At 39.4% G+C, this 19,578-nt stretch overlaps 1 pseudogene; it reads left to right on the plus strand.

Moving 5' to 3' along the window:
• LOC115414144 (sec1 family domain-containing protein 1-like) overlaps positions 1–19,578 on the plus strand; it is a 48,273-nt pseudogene that overhangs the window by 19,857 nt on the left and 8,838 nt on the right.

Raw genomic sequence — 19,578 nt, forward strand, 5'->3', positions numbered from 1 at the left:
GTTCACAATCACAAGGTGCACTCGCAGACTGACGCTAGGTTTGTTTCACAGCTGGGACGCCCGAAGACAAGATGAGACTGTTCCTCATCTTCTACATCACCGGCCAGCAGCCGCCATCAGAGGTGAGGACACTGCCGATCACACCATAACAATGACAGGGTTTATATCACAGGTGTCAAAAATCCGGCCTGCCGAAGGATCCAATGTGGCCTGTAGGATGGATTTGTGAAATACAAAAATTACACTGAAGATATTAACAATCGCGGATGTCAAAATCATTTTAATTCAGATTCCACATACAGACCAATTAGATTTCAAGTGGGTCAGAACCAATAAAATACTATCATATTAAACCTATAAATAATGAAAATAGCAAGTTTTCTCTTTGTTTTAGTGTGAAAAAGTAAAATTACATGAAAATGTTTTGTATTAAAAAGCTGTTATTTTACAAAAAATGTGAAGAACCTGAAATGTCTTAAGATAAGTAAATGCAATTACACCAATATTCTGCCTGTTATTAAATGTTTTGTGTATTTGTAATGTAAGTTATAATGCACATGAGAAAATGATAAACTGATAATCTAAGGCATAATAGTGTTAAAATTGCAGTTGTTTTTCTAAAGACATTTCCAGTTCATGTTATTCCGATTTTTGTAGATGTTAACATTATCATAGTTTAATTTTGGTTTTTTCACTGTTATTATTTTACTGGTGCAGCCCTCTTGAGATTATATTGGGCTGAATGTGGCCCCTGACCTAAAATGAGTTTGACACCCCTGGTTTATATTATTGGAGTTTAGATGAAGTCAGACCATGTGAAATGAAGCCGATACAGAGACAAAGGTATCCAATAATTAGCCTGTTAAACCCTGGACGTTCGTTTCCAGTCGGAATCATTTCAGTGTATCAATAAAACCAAATTCTAATCGGAAAACAGCAAAGGTGCAACATTCATCATCGTCTCTTCATAATATCATCCTTATATTTGCTCTTGTTTGCGTCATCGTCGTATGAGTGAGTTTTTATCGGTAGAAATAATCTTTGTACTGTTGGATATGCTTAGTGTTAGCTTAGCGCTGTTAGCTTAGCACTGCAGAGTTTGGATCATTGGTCTGTTATTTTATTCAATTATCCCTGACGTACACTGGGCTCAGACTGTTAAAAGAAAATTTGCAAAAAATGAATAAGAAATGATAAAATAATCAAGCAAATCAATTAAAAGAATTAAGATTAAAAAGTAAAAAATTGCTGACCATACAAACAAAAATGAACAATGGTAAAGTAAGAAAATTAACCAAAGATTAATACAAAAACAGAGAAATTGAGCAAGAAACAGAACAAAAATAGACATAAAGTGGAAGAAAAACAATGAAATCACTGAGAAAATTAATTAAATAATCACGATTTGATCTTATGACCGTGTTAGTGGATGAGGGAATGGCTTAGTATGGCACTGTTAGAGGATGTGGGCGGAGTTTATTAGGATTGATAGAGGATGTGGACGGAGTTTTCAGTTCCAGTTTCGTCCCTCAGTCTTCTCCAACTCCACCCACTCTTTTAAGTGTGTGTACGTATTTCACATTTGATTGGTTTTGTTTTTCTTTTACACTAATGCGTCTTGTTGTCATCATCAACGTGGTCATATTTGTGTTAATTTATCTCCTTTTTAACTTCTTTCGTCTTCAATTAGCTTTTTCATCTTTCATTTTTCACAACAGCCTTTATGTAATACCATGAGCTATCAGGTAAGAATGTTTAGTGCAAATGAACCAAACCCCGGTTCAGTTTGACCCGGACCACAGATCAGCTGTTGGTCCACACTGGTCCGACGGAGGTAGAGGTGAAGAGCAACAGGAAACAAACAGGAACCTGTGGTCGAAGCCGCCATTACTGAGGTGTTGGTCACAGTAATGAGGTCATGTGACGTCATCCATGATGTGGGGACAGGTCAGGAGGGTCTGAGTCCAGACCAGAGTCCAGACAAGACCACATGTCACATCCTTAAGCTGAGAGTGAAAACCTGAACCACCACAGATCAGACCACATACACAGAACACCGACATCTGTATTTACAACAGCTCTGACTGATTCAACCTCAATATTTCTAACAAAACTCTGTATTGACCAGGGCTGTGTATCGGCAAGAATCTGGCGATACGGTACAAATCACAATACTAGGATCACAATACGATATATCACGATACTGTTAAAAAGGCAATTTTTTGTTTGTTTCTTTTATAAAAAAAAATATTTTTTTCCTGGAAGAATTGAATTACACCAGAAATCTGCACAAATACTAAACACATTTTTATTTGATCACAACAGGATCTGATGCTATATCACAAAATGTTCCTGTGTTAAAACTTAAATTCTGTTTTACAGACATTACAGTTTAAGATCCTGTTCAAATGTTCATATTCTATTAGTTCAGAACTAACATCAGAACAGTATTTTTGTGCGATCCCAACAAAGGAACTACCATCTGCCTCTCAGATAGTAAAAAGTGCTTTTAAGATGCTTCGAATAACTATTATTTAATAAAACAGTGTTAAATAATAATAAATAAGATATAAACAATAAAGAAAAACAAAAAACAAAAATGAACCTCCGCCATATCTGGATTTGAATAAATACCTAAAAATATCGATACAGTACTTTTTAATATCGATACAGTATTGTGAAATGAAATATCGTAATATAGCATATTGCAGAACTGATATTTTCTAACAGCCCTAGTGTTGACTCAGAGACAAATGAAAGGTTCAGTTCCCATCATCCTCATCCTCATCTTCATCAGTTTGACCTGGACAGGCGTGTTTACACTGCGACTATAATGAAAACCTTCAGGATCCGTTTGTACTGTATTCAGAAGGGACATCGACCCTTTTCATTGTCGGTTTAAAGGAGCCGAGGCTCCACATCTGCATTTGAAGTGGCTTCATCTCTGATGCTTGAGGTTCTGTGAAAACACTCGTCTGTTCAGTCTAACGTCTCATTCCTGTGCTAATGGTTTCCCGTGTCCTCAGCTGGCGTCTTAACCCCTGGCCTCTCCGCTCTTTGTGTGTAAACTGCCGTTGTTCTGTCGGGAATTCGACTCGTCCTGATGTTTGTGAATTTCTGAGAACAATTGAGCTGTCAGAGCCAAGCGGTGATGGTTCTGGTTCTGGTCCTGGTTAAAGTCGGTGCAAAGGTGGTTTTACTGAACGACAGCAGCCGGCAGGGAGTTTCTGCCAATTACGGAGTTACACCAGAGTGAAAAGGGAGGTGGAAACAAGTTGTTTGATGTGGAAAATATTCAGATTCTGGCAACAAGAAGCCATTTTCTAGCAGAGCCAGGCTTTACTCATGGTTATAATTAGTTCCACTGAGTTTGTACCGAAGGGGTTGTTGTTAGGGCTGCACACACGAAACGACCAAAACACCACATATTCAGCACTACAGTAGCAGAGTATTATGACTGATCTGAAAACCTGTACGGCAGTGATATGTACAAAGAGGATCTGAAGGTCTGAGTATTTTCTCAGGTGTTGGATTAATGTTGCGTTCAGGTTCCACTGGAGCGGCATCATTAATCACATCACAGATGGAGCCATTTAAGGGCCACAGTTTAAGATTTAAATAGCTTTACAGTGATTTAATTACACTGAGGGGATATAATATTCATAATTATGTTTTTATTAGTGTTGTTTACCTTAGAACAAGACACGTTAATGATTTTATATGTGATGTTCTGTGGAAGACACTCAATATGAAAGAACTGCCTTTGGCATTTTTAGGGTTTTGTATTTTTTTTATATAAAGTTGCAGGTGCCAAAATCGGGGGGAAATGGTGGTTTATGAATAAAATCTCCACCATTCTGCAGCTCTTTCAAATCTACAGACTAAATATAAAGATGAACTGGACGCAGTTGTAATAACTGCTGTCAGTCATGTATTTAACCCCAACCTGTGTGAAAAACAGAAAACTGAATCCAGAGCAGGAGCTGGAACTCCACTTTCCTCTCAGTCACTTGGAATACAACACAGTGAACAGGAATTTTGTTTTTAATTGTGGGTTACGTTTAGTGATATTAAAGCACACAATCCAGTCACCATTTTATATTAAATACATTAAAGTTTCTACAATAAAGCTTTAGTCAATATAGATGTGATATACCTTGTTATAAAGATTACATTTTCTACAACTGAGTCTCAAAGTTTATTTTCCAGTGTTCGTGAACAACAAAACATAATTAGTGAAAGAGTCATCTGGATAGAGATGGAAGATAATGAGACTTTCTGTTTGGTGTCATGAGGTCACATGACTGGTCCATTCCATCAGTAAGTATACTCATGTTCAAAAACAAAAAAAGGGAGGAAAAAGGAACAGTTTCAGCTAAATGTAACCTGATGTAGTACAGGTTATATTTAATTTTCTGAAATTAGAAGTTATTACCTTTAAATGAGGTGTCATTTGTAAATTTAGTCCTTTTGGTTCTTCAGCTCTAAGCTTTGGAACTTGGTAAATAGGAGAAAATTAACTCTAATTAGGAGGAAGGAATAGGTTCAGGTAATGAGTGATCTGTTGTTTGTCCTCAGTTCAGTCATAATAGTGTTTGTAATAATCATGTCTTCTCGTCATTTGGACGATGAAGCATCAGTGCATCAACATTTAATCACGAGAGGCCGAGGTGCAGCGTCTGAACCATGAAGTCTAATCAGCTGTTAGGATGCTGATTACACTGGGTTACAAAAAAAATGTTTTTTGCAAGTTGTCTAGGTTTTTTCAACTGAATTAGGACCATTTTGCACCGCTAAATCCAAAAATGACATCTGTTTTTCTCAATCAGGTCAGGTTTTTTTGCTTCAGAGAACTCTTCTTGCCTTTGGTCCACTGACGCAGATACTCGGTGCATGACTTGCATACCATGTGTGGCGCCCAAACTTTATCTTGGTCACCAAGTTTAATACCAAAATAAGATTGGTAAGCACACTTTATCAAACTTGTGACTTGATTCCTGTTAGGTACAATGGTGTATTCACCCCAGATGTAGCAGAATACGTCAGGCTTATTTTTGCAAGATCTTCTAGTCGAAGCCATTTCATTCACCTGTAATATTAAAAAAACCATTAATCATAAATTGGCAAAAGTAAAATCTTCAGAACTCATTTATTGCAAGAAATATGAAAGGAAATTGTATCATATGATGTGAAAATGCCCATAAATGTAAGCAAAAATGTTAAAAAGCCAATATGTAGCATAGTTCAGAAAGTTGACCTGATTGAGCAAAATGAATGTGATTTTTGGATTCAGCACACCAAAATGATCCTAAATCAGCTCAAAAAACTTAAACAATAAATTTGTTGTTGACCAGTGTTATTTATCATCTGATTGAGTTTTCCCTATTTTCTGTACAAAAGTATAGTGATAATGATCTAAAATTACACAAACGTTTTGGTTGATTTTAACAGGGACCATCAACAAACACGTGAATCTCGGGGATAAAAGGTGGTTTGCACCAGACTTGGATACAAACTGAGTTCTATCTGTAAACCCCCCCCCCCCCCTAAAAATAATCACACGAAAACACTCACATGCACATTAAACTTGTCCTTCAATCCCATAAAAGAACAGAAACTGCAAATATTCTTCATATTTGACTGAAAACCTAATCTTTTCTTGCCGTAGGAACCTAAACTACACAATCATCATCGAAACCTGATTAAAAACAACCAATAAATCATGAAATTCATTGTGAATTTTCAGAACTAGCATTATATTTTGATAAATATCATTACTTTGAGAGGAGGTTTTGGCCACGTTGCCCAGAACTATTAATATCTGGCTCTAATCACCTGATTTGATTTGATTTAATTTATTGGTTTATTTGACAGGGACATTGTGCATTGATTCACATTTATTGTATTGTAAATTCACCAGAATTAGACAAATGATTGTTTTTCATCTGCTGTTTCACCCCAGAAAAATAAAATAAGGTTACATAAACCCAATATTATTTACAAAAGATCAAAAATGTACAAATACATAAAATCAGATGAGTTATAATGCATTCATTTGGCTGAAATAAAAGCATTCTCTAGTTTCTGAGAATGTGATTAAACCAGTACTGGGTGGTTTTGACCCTTAAACCTAGTTAGTGGACTTAAGTGGACTTAAGTGGACTTTGTTGAACTTTGGTGGACTTGGCCGACCTGCTGCCTGTTGACCCACGGCCTGTGGTTCTGAATCTCAGTAGCCCGATTGTTATTCTTGACTATTTTCAGCTGTGATGTGAAAGCAGACACGGTTCATGGTGAGACAGTGACGTGAGGTTTGTGGTTTAATTTGTTGTCCTGTTTGGCTCTAGTTTTGTGAAAATGAAAAGAAAACTGTGAGCTTGAGGGTTCTGGATCGGTCTGAGATGGTCCTGTGGTTTGGGGTTTACTTCCAGAACACGACGAGGACACGGAGTGAAAACTGTCAGATCAGAGGACGATGAGATTAAAAACACAGCAGGACAACGACCACAGGATCTGTCAGTGTTTTTATCTGGGTCAGAGGTCGAGGTGTTTACAGGAAACAGGTTCTGATCCGATCAGAAACATCTCTGCACATTTAACCCATAAAGGCCCAAACATCCACCATCGACCAGAACCATCGACTGATGCAAATGTTTAATACCTGTCGATCCACTAATCCTATCAATACACATGGAGATCATAAATTGGCGTTGTCTTGGTTTTTGTCGTCTTCATTAGCAATTTCTTCAAACATCATGTTCTCCGAAAGTAGTTGTTGGTTTCTTTTTCAGATTTTATTTTTCACTTCACTGTGACAGTGTCTACAAAGTTTGTCCACAGTTTTGAGAAATTTGTTTTTTTGAATTTTTGAGGAATTTTTAAAACATCAGAAATGTGCTTTCACTTCTAATGGTCTATATTTTGATGGTTTATAACTTCATGGAAATGCTTAGAGATATTAATATAGTTACTATTGGGGACTGATAGGAAGTCATATCTATAACTTGACTTAAGAGTGCACTAAGGGATACAACGAAATGAAAATTTCATATCACGGTTATTGTGACCAAAATTATCACGGTTATCATTATTATCGCAGTATTGTTGAAATTGTGCTCAAAATGTTCAAAAAGTACTAATACACACACTGAAATAATTTAACCACGTTGTATTTCGAAAAAAAACAACAACAACAACAAAAAAAAAAACAAATAAAATAATAGGCACAATGTACCTTCTGTTGGCAGAAACATTCAAATATTAATTAACCCTTAGTGGTCTGAGCCTTTTTTGTCTGTTTTTCAGTCCTTCTGATTTTGCCTTTATATACTATATAAACAAATGTTTACTATACCCATGTTTGGGCTCTTTTTTTTTTTCTTCCAGCACAACTTCATCTATCTCATCTGTCTATTATTTTTTTCACTTTAACCTACTATAAAAACACAAAAGGATAAAAAACACAAAAAAAAAATATAAAATCCGATTTGAAAAATGTATATAATTTATTGCATAAATAACACAAAGATGCTTAACGAACCTTTTCAAAGACTTTAAAAGTGAACACTGGTTCCAAATATTAGGCATATACAATTAAAATTGTAACAAATTAAAACTATACACAGATATTTGACATAAAAGCATATCTTTACATAGGCGTTTTCTCCGGGAAAAGTGCGGTTATCAAACACGGTTATCATGATAATAAAGAATTTAAACGGTAATACTAACCATCTGCAATTTTACCGCGGTTAATCGTTATACCGGTAATCGTTACATCCGTAGAGTGCACCAACTTACAAGTTTTCAGCTATGAGTTGCGAGCTAACATCCAAGTTCAGATACACCACTGTTAGTTAATGGACTGCATTTATATAGAACTTTTTCCACACCTTCATGGTGCCCAAAGCACTTTACAAAGCCTCGTATTCACCCATTTACGCACAATACACCAATGGGTGGTCATGCAAGGCACTGCCAGGCCCTACGGGGAGCAATGTAGGGTTCAGCATCTTACCCAAGGACACTTGAACATGTGGACAGTCGGAGCCAGGATTTGAACTGCTGACGCTTTGGTCATTGGACGACCCGCCACACATCGTTGTCGTAGGCAATAAAAAGAAAAATGCTGGAGGACATCTAGTAGGTATTCTGGTGGTGGATCATCCATTTCTCTGCTCACCACAGTGTGTGGAGGAATACTGACGGGTTCCGCCGGTCAGCCCCATTTTCATATATATATTTTGTGCATATATATATATATATATATATATATATGTGTGTGTGTGTGTAAAATATACCCATACTTGGTGGCTCCGGAGACACATGTGGCTCTTTCATACCTTGGAAAATTAATAAAAAAGTATTTAATTTAAATGAATTTTATTTTAGTTGGTTAGTGTTTTTAAATGTTATTCAAAATGTGTAGATAATGGTGATATTAGGTATTACAGGTATTATCCCCCGCTGCACGACAAAGTCCGGTCGCTGTTCAGAGGGGAGGTGCTGAAACGCTTTGTCTCACTTTGTCTGGAAGAGTTGAAAAGAAGTTGTCCAGAACAGAGTAGGGTCAAAACACAATATTTGAAATCTCTCTGATGGGACATTTTAGAGATAATTTGACGGATTAGTGTCGCTAAATGACCCACATTTAAAAAAAAAAAAAAAAAAAATCTGCTTTAGTTGGACCATAAGGGATTATCCAAAACAAGGAGCTACTTTATATTGAGAAAAATGTTGGAAGGGTAATCAATTAAAGTTCACTCTCTGACGGGACATTACTGTGTTTGGACCCCGTATGCATTGGAGATAAGTTTGATATAAGTTACACATAGGTTCAAAGTATGTTACTCATAGGTTAGAAATAGTTTGAAAGTTTTGGATACACTAGACATTATCTCCATGTATTTCAACTTTTGGGGCTGGAACTCATTAATGGCATTTCAGTTAATTTCAATGGGGAAAACTGATTTGATATACGAGCCAATTGAGTTACAAGCTCAGTCACAGAACGAGTTAAACTCATAAGTCAAGGTACCAGTGTATGGGACTTTGATTGAATTAGCTGAGTTCTCCTTCGGTGAAAGTACCACCCGCTTCTATTGGGAGACTGATCTGCATGCAGACCACAGGACTGGAACATAGAACAGAACCTGACAATTTCACACATTCAACTGGGGATTGATTCAGATGGAACAGAATGGTAAGATACAGGGACACTGGTCTTATTTTAAAATTTCAGGCTGGGTTGGACCAGCCCACAGAACCTTAATCATAAATGTTTCACAGGCAAGTTTGTGGTCACTTATTCCAGAGGCTTACTCCTGATTGGCTGAGATCAGACGGCGGCCGAGCCATGTGAGGCTGCTGCGGTCAAACTGAAATCCTGTGTGTGTGTGTGTGTGTGTGTGTGTGTGTGTGGGGGGGGGTCAAAGAAGACAGAAGAAGAAGAAGAGACAAATGGAAAAGACACAAGACGCCAAGAGATGGTCGGAGATGGTCGCACAGTGAGTGGATGACCAGAAACGACAGGAAGTAGGCGGTCTGTCCTCAGGCGACCCCGGCCTCAGGTGGACTCATATCAAAGGTTGTGGCCGAGGGCAGAACCATCATGCCGTCCATCAGCAGAGGACGATACCAGGAATCACAGTGATCAGTGAAGGCCTCACACAGATGTGAAGGTGGAGTCTGTCGACCCTTCGAACGCCGATCGGTCACATGGACAGTTCGGTTCCATCCAGTCTCCTGATGCTTAAACTGGATTTGTCCATTTATTAAGCACCTGTTGCATTTATAAGGAAAATACATTCTAGCATCACAACATCAACTCATAATTTCACACTAATACAACTGTTTCTACTAAATAAAGGCCTGGCACCGTCTGCAGCTCAGAGAAATATAGGACATACAGTCGATCAGTTTTAAACATCCATGACTGGTTAACGTCTAATTCAACTCTCAGATTCCATCCGGGCTGTATTCAGATCATATCAGACATTTCACCAACAGTCAGTCAAACATATATTTTCCACTAGTTGAAATCTGATGAAGTCGACCTCTGTGGTTTTAGTTTTTTTCCTCTTGAATCAATGTGAACACATTTCTTTCCAGATTTTTTAGACAGAAGTCCATAGTAATCATAATCATCCTATTTTCAGGGTAAAAATAGCGGTTTTGTCTTTGTCTCCCTGATGTCGGCTGCGGTCAATAACTTCACCGGGAGCTTTTATTAGACACTTGAGCAGCGTTATTGATTTAATATCCATGACTCAGCTGTGACAGTGGTTTGTGCTTTCAGGTGTTGGCCTGCACTGCTTCATGTTTAATGCTCATGGACTGACTGAAGGACAGTGGAGATTGATTGTTAAGTGTTTCTTCAGGTGTTTGAAGCAGAAGTCGGTGCCCAGAGAGACTTAGAATCTGTCCGTGAAGATTCTGAAGGTTTGGCAGTAAAAGCCAAACAGTTAAGGTGTTCATCAGTGAAACCTGTGACCCTTTGTGTTGATGTGACACATAATTCCAGGAATACCAAGACTGGCGCCCCTCTAAAACTCAAACCAGTCCCAGTGGTTCCTTCTGCCAGACCTCATCCAGCTGCGATCCATTCACTGGGACTCTGTTCTCTGGCTCGGCCATCTTTGTTCAATCTCCAACATGATGATGTGACAACAGTAGAAACCCAGAGGAGCCAAGAAGATGCTCCTCATGGACCCGGTCCAGGATGCTTCAGAGGGCCACTGAGCTCCAACCATCTGTCCAAACCATTCCCACCATTGGCCAATCCACGTCTGGTGAGGTGAGCGTCCCAGTGCTGGTTCGGTCTGAGTCCATGAAGAAGTCTGGCCCAGACCAGTCCTCCTCCATCTGAGAGAACAAGTAAACGTTTGTGTGAGTTTGATGTTCACATGACTTTTTTTTTTTCTTTCTTTTTTTTTTTTTTCTTTTTTTTGCCAAAACACAAATCTTAAGAGGAGCTTGTGTTGCCTAAGAGCTGAACACCATCTGTAACTCACCGGTGACAAACCCATGCTGAAGCTCCTCAGCTCTTTAACAGGACACACAGATCCAGCCCCATCCAACCGGACCACATGTTTCCTGCTGTTGTCATGGCGATCTTTGGTAAAACAGTTTGATGGACATAGATGGAAACCAGCTCCGCGTCTGCAGCTGCGACGTCCTTCATTTTCTCACAGGGTTTATTATTAGAGATGGCAGAACACCACGCAGTAATTACTCTGGTTCCAAACTCAAAGCCCCCATGAAGCTCCTGGGTTATTTTACATCTTGTGTTGTGGAGTTTGTCATTTCCTAGAAAACCATAACAGATGATTGTGACTGCGATGACTCATCCTGGATGAGGATGGGTGATACTGTTACAGCCAATCAAATACTTCCTTGAATGTTCGCGTCTCCTGCAGACAGCGAATAGATGTGTGTTTAGAGTCTACCAAGTATCGAAGCTCTGGCCTCTGGGCGTCCACAGATTGGCGTTGGCGAAGTCGTCAGGTTATACATTTGGTCAAACAGTCGTTCTCTGTTTTGTCCGTTCTACTCATGTCGACTGTGAGAAGAACTGTTCAGAGTTGTTTTTCAACAGAATCCTTTCTCGATGAATCTGTTAGTTACGTCTGTAAAATGGTGAATATAGTGATCAGTTCCTCCTCATATGTATCGATTGGTGTTCAGTTTAACAAGATACAGACAGAACATTTCAACTTCTTTGAAATAAATGACAAAGAAAAACCAATCACAGTAGTCGGCAGGTAATTAGAAAAGCAAACCCTTAATTATTGGTTGCAGCCCTAATAGATTGTGTTCATTAAAGTTTCACCAAATCATTGTAATGAAGGAAGTTTCAGCTTAGTTTTGTTTCCCTGAAGGCTTGAAACAAAAGCACCTCTGAGTTCCATCCAGACTTCAGTTCCTTTTCTTCATAATATCTAAAGGAATCAGGTCTGATAGGAACGGTTTCCATGTGAGACGGATGTTTAACCAGGTGATCCGATCCAGTTTCAAGTTGGTCTCACCTCGATGTGGATCTGAAAGACTGGATCAGAGGCATCAGGACACAGGAAGGATGGACGAAACAGCATTTTCATCAGGATTCACAAAAATATATATACATGTCCATGTTAATGAACAGTAAATAAACTGAACTCTCCCTGGTGCTGAGTCCACGTTGGTCCAGACCATCAGTGGATAAATACGCCAAACACCAACACTGAGCCTTCCATCGGATCCATCCAATCCCTCGTGCTGTGTTTTTATTTGGTATCAGACAAATACTTGCTGTTAAATCATTTTTTTCTTGTGTGTGTTTCAGTCGGACCTGGATCAGTATAAAAAGGCTCTACTGGACGCCGGCTGTGACCTTTCACCTCTCAACTACATCAAACAGTGGAAGTAAGTCTGTGATGCATTTAAGGTCTCAGGAAAAAATACAACTTCAGCATTGAACAGTGATAATTTCATCACAGGGGCGTATTATAGAAGGTATTTTGTTCTTCTATGACTATTATTTATCTTTAGTTGTGTATCTTTGTGTGATTTTTTTTTTTTTTTTTTTTTTTTTTTTTTTTGGGTGGGTGGATCATATTTGTACTCATCTCTTTTGTGATTTAGGGAAAGTCTGAGTATTTGGTTGGACATGGAGGCTGACAGAGCAGAGATGAATTCATCATGACTCACTGTGCTTCATCTTTTCCAGAGCCTTCACCAAGATGGCCGCCACCCCGGCCAACTACGGCAACAGCGGCGTCAAACCCATGGGGTATGGCAACACCAGCAGCAATTAGACAATGGATCCAAATAGTTTGTGACATGTTTTGATTTAACGTTGTCTTTGCATAACAGATAAATCTCAGGTGCTAAAATAAGAGAATAAATTTAAAATCACGAGATTATAGCACAAAAAGAAACATCTGATGTAGCTGTGAGTGAAAAACAAGGTCAGAGTTGTGTTTATTGGAAACTTTTCTTCTGGGATTCATTTGGTTTGTGACAATATGACACTGAGCCTCATAAAACAACCAAGAAATACAGCCAGAGGCTCAAATAAAACACTCTGCGCATTAGTTTTACTGTAAGAAACAGTTAAAAAAAGCACCTGAGGAAGCCTCCAAACTATGTGAGTTTATTTAAGGTAGTAGAGCCGGAGCGCCTGGACTGGATTACCAGCCTAACCCTGGCTTCCTCCTGTTGACTAAGCTTTTTGTTTTCCTCCTCTTCCTGCAGTTTGTTTTCCAGAGTGATGAACACCGGCTCCCAGTTTGTGATGGAGGGAGTGAAGAACCTGGTGCTCAAACAACATGTGAGTTTAACCCTTTTTTATCTGCCCTTATCCTGAAAACCAAGCATATGCATTCAACAACAGACATTCAACAAAAAGGAAAAGGATGGATGGACTGATACCAGACAGTAGATACTAGACCTGTAACGCTACACAAAATTTTCATTTCGGTACGTTTTTGATTTTCAAAGCCATGGTTCGGTTTTTTTCGGTTTGGTACGGGAAGAAAGCAAACCCCTCAAAATGTCTTTAATGCATTTATGAATTTTTGATCATTTTTCCCCCAATTTTTGGAGACAATAGAATATAGAAAAACAGGAATAATATAATTCTGCTGCAATAAATCAAATAGAAAATAAAATAAATTATTAATATTACTAAATGTATTTGAAACATTAGTATTGCACTTTTCCCTGAAAGTTAGTTTTGAACAAACAACAAAAATCTAATCCTAGTTCTGTCAGTTCACATTCTGTATTAAAATAACAATAAAATTCTACATGAAGTGCAACATTAACAAGAGGACAAACTGGTATTCTAATTTAACAAAGTGAAGAGTAACACTGACAACAAAATAAACCAAATTATTTATTTTAGGACAGAGAACAAACTGTTTAGGCCACTTTGTGTATTTGTGTGTGTGAAGGGTACGATCTGTCAAAAACATGGGGGGGGGGGGCTAGTAGATAGATCAGCCCTGTGGTGCAGAGCTAAAGGCTGGAGCTGGAGATGGAGACGACTCTGTCCAGTTTTAGAAGAACCAGTCTGTCATCAGTGTATCCTCACCTGTTTACCTGAGACCTGGTTGATGTAATCATCACCCGGCCTCTGTTTGTGGATCGACCTGGATTTAACTCAACTTGGACCTTTATTGTCCCTCAAGAGGGAAACTTAGGCAAAGAACATGGACACAACAACACCTCCTACACTAGTAGAACAACCAGAGGAAAAGATAGATACAGCTGTAAAATGATGCACTATAACCTCCTGAGACCCAGGAAATGTCAGCAAAGTACCAGCTTTTTTTGTTTTTTATTAAATAAGTGCCTATATTGGAAACATCATGATGCAACAGTTTTTTCAGATGCAGTTTTTAAAATGTTTATGGAATGTCCTTTGTGGTGGACAATTTTCTTTTTTTTTGTATAAAGTTGTGAAACTCTTGTCCGCAAATGTGGACAGAAAACCCACAGCTGGGTCTGAGGAGGATAAATGTCATTGAAAAAGCCACAGAGACAAAAGACAAAGACAAGTGCAACAGCCAACTGTAGGTAAAAGACTATTTTTAGATTAAAAAAGACAAAATGCTTAAGATCTGTCCATTGGTTAATTACTGTAGTGATTCATATGTTTCAGTTCTGTAAGGTCCAAACAGAGTGTGTTCACCACCGTCACTGAAAAAAACACCAAATAGAATCATATCATCATCCATATCATCATCTTCATCATCCATATGAATTTCATTATCTTCATCATCTTCATCATCATATATCATCTTCATCATCATATCATATCATCACCCATATAATTTTCATCATCATCATATATTACCTTCATCATATCATATTTAATCATCATCATCGTCGTCGTCGTCCATCATCCATGATGATACAGATACAACATCCTGATGCTTTTGTCAGTCCTGGCTGAACTGTGCTTCAGTTAAACTGACCCAGGGTGAATCTGACCCTGGATCAGTCCTGGTTGAACTCAGCTTCAGTTTCCATTTCTAAAGGACAAACTCCTGATGAAGATGGACAGACTTTAATCCTCATCTCGTGTCTTTACTCAGTGATTCATGGGACTTTTCTTTGTTGTTCTTTTAGTTGTAGACCTTCTCTTTGTTCATGATGTGTTTCTTTGTGCTGTCACTCCTCCAACGTGGTGGTGGGTCGTCGGTAACCGTTGGTGATGCGTGCATACGTCCATCTGTTCTGTATCTCTTCGGAGGTCGGCGGACCTGATGCTGTCACTAATCACTAATGAAGACGATGATGATGAAGTATTAGAGGGTGAAAGTGGACCTGCAGCTCCTGCGATCGTTTATAATCATTACAGTCTCACAGTGGGAGGCGGTGTCTGTTTTCTTCATACTGAACTCGGACCATGATGCATTGCAGCGCTGCCAGAACACCAGACTCTGAGCCAGGGAGGATATTTACAGAGCTCCTCCACACTCATCATCTCCAGCCTTTAAGAGAAGCAGCAACACCACGTCCAGATAAAACACCGATTAAAACAAACCAGAGAGAAGAACGGCACAATCCAAAACACACAAATAAAGAAGCAGAAAACACCTCATATTTAAATCTGAAAACCAATGACTTCAATAGAATTATCTGTGAAACTATTGTTGGCTAATACATTGTTGAAGATTTACTAGTCACAACATTTTCCTATCATCCTTTTAAGCATTAATTTGACTCTAAATACAGAACTCTAGACCAGGGGTGTCAAACATACAGCCCGTGGGCCAGAACCGGCTGCCAAAGAGTCCAATCCTCCCAATCAGAGCAAAAATTACAATGAAGATATTAACGATCAGTGATGTCAAACTCATTTTAGTTCAGCTTCCACATTCAGACCAATATGATCTAAAATTAAATAATAACATAATAACCCACAAATAAAGACAACTAAAAACTTTCTTCTTAGATTAATGTGAAAAAAGTAAAATTACACGATGAAAATATTTCTGTTTACAAATTAGAAGTGTAAATAAACTGAACAAATATGAACAACCTGAGATGTCTAAAGGAAAATAAGCATAGTTTGACCAATATTCTGCCCGTTACTGAATGTTTTGTGTATTTGTAGATTCACTGTGATCTGTAAGTTTTGTTAATAATAATTAATTAATAATTAAGCATCTTTGAGTGTCCAAAAAAGCACTATATAAGTGTGATGTATTAGTATTATTACTGTTAATATTGTTGAAATTGTGCAATTTTTTCTTAAGAAATTCCATGTCGTACATGGTCATTCAGGTTATGCGCATTTTCATCATGTGATTTCACTTTTTTCACAGTAAAACAAACAACCAAAACTTTGGAGTTTTTATCATTTATAGGTTGTTCTGTTATTTTACTGGTCTGACCCCCTGGAGATCATATTGGTCTGCATGTGGACCCTGAACTAAACCCCTGGTCTAGGGGGTGTTTGTGGTATTTTCCTCAGATGTGGAGTTAAATGGTCTCCTTCTCTTCCAGAACCTTCCTGTCACTCGGATCCTGGACAACCTGATGGAGATGAAGTCACATCCTGTAAGTGTGTGAAGGCTGTTATCTCCACATAATGAAACAATGAACCTGCAGAAGGCACCGAATCCATCTGGAACCCAAACACACACCTGATCTGTGGGTAGTTAAAGGGGCGGAGTCAGGCATCAGCAAAGGCACAGCTGATTGGACGGACAAAGGGTCATCACACATGTTTACACAAACACAGAGACAGATGTATTAATAAGACAAGAGGAAGAGATGAGACACACACAGACACACACATTCACACACACACACACACACACACACACACACACAGACACACACAGACACACACAGTCACACACAGACACACACACTCACACAGTCACACACAGACTCACACGGACACACACAGACTCACACGGACACACACAGTCACACATGGACTCACATAGACACACACAGACTCACACAGACACACACACAGACACACACACACACACAGACACACACACAGACACACACAGACCCTGTGTGTGTGCAGGTTTCTCAGCGTCTGCAGTTACATCAGTCTAACAAAGCTGCTGTTGTTGATGCAGAGACAGAGACAGACAGGACTGGGACGAGGATGAAAGACACAGAAGAGCACATTCTCCTTCTATCAGATGGTCCTCTGACTGTGTGTGTGTGTGTGTGTCTGTGTGTGTGTGTGTGTCTGTGTCTGTGTGTGTGTCTGTGTGCGAATAGTTAAATATTTCCATAAACCGGCCTCGTCTTCCAGTAAACCCTCCTCTGTGATGTCGGAGCGCTGAGTGAAGACCAGCGCCTCGTCCAGGTCACCTGAACGCACCACGCTGTCCAATAGGTCACCTGAATGCACCATGCCATCCAATAGGTCACCTGAACGCACCGCGCTGTCCAATAGGTCACCTGAATGCACCATGCTGTCCAATAGGCCACCTAAATGCACCACGCCATCCAATAGGTCATCTGAATGTACCACATTGTCCAATAGGTCACCTGAACGCACCATGCTGTCCAATAGGCCACCTAAATGCACCACGCCATCCAATAGGTCATCTGAATGTACCACATTGTCCAATAGGTCACCTGAACGCACCATGCTGTCCAATAGGTCACCTGAATACACCATGCCACCCAATAGGTCACCTGAACGCACCACGTCAATAGTCCAGTACTCGATTCTGATTGGTCAGTGAGTCTGTGTTGTGTTATTGCAGCTGCAACTATCGACGTTAATGGTGACACTGTGCTGACCTTTAACCCCAGACACAGATTAAATAAAAGCACTCATTCAAATCAGATCGAAAATATGAATATTAAAGAGTTTTTATACAGAAAAAAACACATATTTTAACCCTGGAAACGGCCACATTAGATTTGTGGTTTTTCACCAAAGCGCAAATGCACGTCAGCCGCTTTTTCACCAACATTTCCAGATATTTATTTACCTGGTCAATGAATTCCTCTTATTCTGTGTGGTTTGTGTTTCCATTTAAAAGTTCAGGAAAATGTATTCATATCAGTAAAAGTAACTGCACTACCTCTCCAGTCCAGTAGGTGGCGCTAAGAAGAGGCTTTAAGCCACAATATGGCCAACTCGATGGTAATATGACCACAACGGTCTGAAAAAACCAACGGGATATCGCTGGGTTCAACTGGAGCCTCTTACAGACTGTTTATTATTGTTTTTATATTGGAAAAATCTGTTTTATTTTAGTACTTTGTTGATTTCTTTAATTAATGGACATTTAATAAACAGAGGAGGGATCATGAATATACAGGTGGCAGTAGTAGTAGTAGTAGTAGTATTGGTAGTAGTAGTAGTAGTAGTAGTATTGGTAGTAGTAGTAGTAGTAGTAGTAGTATTGGTGGTAGTAGTAGTAGTAGTAGTAGTAGTAGCAGTAGTAGTAGTAGTATTGGTGGTAGTAGTAGTAGTATTAGTAGTAGTAGTAGTATTGGTGGTGGTAGTAGTAGTAGTACTAGTAGTAGTATTGGTGGTGGTAGTAGTAGTAGTAGTAGTAGTAGTAGTAGTAGTAGTATTAGTAGTAGTATTGGTGGTGGTAGTAGTAGTAGTAGTAGTAGTAGTGAGTCCAGATGGGACGAGTCCTGAAGCAGATGCTTAACATTATCTTATTTTTGGGATAATTTTCATGCGAGTTCAATCAGAACAAACAGGCATAAATGTATAATATTGGAGAACGTTAACAGACTACATATGACCGGTTGTATCCACTTTTATCCTGTTCTCAATGTGGTGATGATCAGATGTTCTGGACCAGAATGCATCTGGATGAAGTGAACAGATCTACAGCCAATCAGAGCCAAGAATCAAAGAACCACCATGAACGAGTGTTTGCCGAAGGCCTTAAGTGCAGCTGTTTGTTTTTTAAGATAAAATATTCTGTCCAGTTCATTTAACTCTGACGCGATAACAGATTCAGGAGCTGCGCCAACATCAGTGGCGGCCATCTTGGATGTTTATACAGGCGTCTGTCAGCATCACATCAGATCCTCCTCCTCAGATAAACAGCTGTGATTGGCCTGCTCCGTCTTCAGTCAAGTAAACACATGGATCTGCCAGAATAAATGAAACAGGAGCTGTGCGGGCCATCTGGGTCCTGGTCCATCAGGGTCTCGGTCCATTTGGGCCCTGATCCATCAGGGTCTCAGTCCATTTGGGTCCTGGTTCATCTGGGTCCTGATCCATCAGGGTCTCGGTCCATTTGGGTCCTGGTCCAAAGGGTTCCTGGTCCATTTGGGTCCTAGCCCAGTTGGGTTCAGGTCCATTTGGGTCCTGGTCCAAAGGGTTCCTAGTCCATTTGGGTCCAGGTCCATTTGGGTCCTAGTCCATTTGGGTCCTGGTCCATTTGGATCCTTGTCCATTTGGGTTCAGATCCATTTGGGTCCTGGTACAAAGGGTTCCTGGTCCATTTGGGTCCTAGTCCATCTGGGTCCAGGTCAATCGGAGTCCTTTTCCATCCGTGTCGGGGTTGGTCCGACTGAAGTGAAGGATGTTTCTCCATCCTGTTGTCGTCATTGATATATGAACTTAACTCTGATTGG

This window comes from Sphaeramia orbicularis, chromosome 22 (genome assembly GCF_902148855.1).
Source record: "Sphaeramia orbicularis chromosome 22, fSphaOr1.1, whole genome shotgun sequence".
In the NCBI taxonomy this organism is placed as follows: Eukaryota; Metazoa; Chordata; class Actinopteri; order Kurtiformes; family Apogonidae; genus Sphaeramia; species Sphaeramia orbicularis.